We start from the raw sequence: 1,803 nt of genomic DNA, 5'->3' as shown, positions 1-1,803 counted from the left end.
GCTCTGGAGAGGTGGCTGTGTGCAAAATCTCAGCACTGAGACGACTGTGTGATGTGAGCGTTACCTTCGTTATTACAGTATTCACGTTACGTCGGTTATGTTTCATTTATTACACGACAAGGCGCCTTCGGGTTAGCCTAGCTGTGGCACCGAAACCGTTTTAGCTGCGTGGTTTTCCCCCAGAGGCTCGGCGCTCTCTGCCAAGGTGCTGTCACAGCCGGAAGCCTCGAGGGTGTGACCATGGCACTGACAACCGGCCTTCTTCCCATTTCGCAAGTGGAGAGGTGAAGGGGACCCTCGTGAGACCCGCACGATCACGTCAATTCAAAATCGGGCCTCAGGTCTCCGGCCCATGAGACCCCCCCCAGGCCGTCTGGGGGGAGGCTGACTGCGAAACGCCCGCCCCTTCACGGAGCGGGGAGAGACAGGGTCGTTTCTGGCAGCAGAAAGTTTCAAATCTGAGTTTACAGCGGCTCATTCTCTCCCGACAAAAGCCCCGTGTCTCTGTCTGAGCGGGAGCAGGTTTTCTCTCGCTATTTCGGAAGAGCCACGAAATTGTTCAGCGAGACGGTTAAATGGGTGTTTTGTCCCCGACGTGTGTGCGTGTGTGTGTGTGTGTGCGTGTGTGCACTGAGAGGTGAGGAGCGCCTCAGCCTTCTCATGTCACGTCACACGCAGAGTCCTGCTTTCTCTCCTAATTAATTAGAAGTAATAGCTTTCTGTAGTTTCTGTCTGTGAGGGAGCGAAGTGGGAAGTAATTTAATTGGCCGTCTTGCTTTCAAAGCCCAGTTTAATGAAATAGTTCTCAGCCTGAAGTGCGCGTTATCTTTCCTGTTATTTTTCCAATTAACATTTCATGGGATCACATCTGTGTGGAATATGCTAATTGGTTTGAAGGGAGGGGTGATGGGAAAAGGGCAGATGGGGAGATGACCAGCTGTCTCCCATCCCCAGTGCCTTTCCTGGGATGAGCTCGGAGCTCGGCAGTGTGCTGCCTGTCACCTCGCCCGTCCTCACCGAGCCCTCGGCCCGGGAGGTGACACCCCTCACTGGCAGACGGGTGGGCGCACTGGATTGAGAGAAGCCTACGGCAGCACTCGCCGGGGTCCTGGGGTCCCTGTGCTGCGGCTCCCAGGCTTCCTGTGAGTATCGTGTCCCAGCCGGCGGGTCTCGGTTTAGCCTGACGCGGTGACGCTCTGTGTGAACACCTGTCGAAAGGCCGAGGGTGCGGGGGGTCCTCACGGCTCCTCCTTCACCTGTTCTCCATGCGGAGAAAACAGCGCAGACACTGGCAGGAAGCAGGGCGAGGTGGCCGGGGCGGACACGGGGGCTCGCTCGGCGGGCGTGGGGCGCCATCTGCACAAACCCGAGGGGTGCACCGCAGAGCCTTGCCGGGCTCGGCCTAGTCCCGAGCCCGGCCTGCAGCAAGGCACTCCGTCCCCTCCCTGTCCCCTCCCTGTCCCCTGGGATGCTGGGCCTCAGCCAGCCTGAGACCAGCCCATGCGCAGCAAATGTGTCCCCTGCACTGTGGCAAGTCCCCCATTCCCAGGGGCGTCCGAGGGCAGCCGGGCCCCACCCTGCGTTGGCCTCCCCGCTCATTGCTCTACCTCCAAGGCCCACTTTCCCTCCTCCCGAGCGGTCCTGACCCAGCACACTCAGCTGTTTCCAGGACGGAGCCGGGTTCGCCGGGTGAGCGAGGACAGGGGGCTCCTGCGCGGCCACACGGCCTGCCGCCCAGAGGCCCGGCTCCTGCTGGTCCTGCGGGGAAGGCCTGAAGTCCCCCTTACGCCCGACCCCCCCCCC

Source organism: Pteropus medius, unplaced genomic scaffold (assembly GCF_902729225.1).
Source record: "Pteropus medius unplaced genomic scaffold, Ma_sr-lr_union100, whole genome shotgun sequence".
NCBI classification, from domain to species: Eukaryota; Metazoa; Chordata; class Mammalia; order Chiroptera; family Pteropodidae; genus Pteropus; species Pteropus medius.
Note: the sequence above shows the minus strand (reverse complement) of the source record.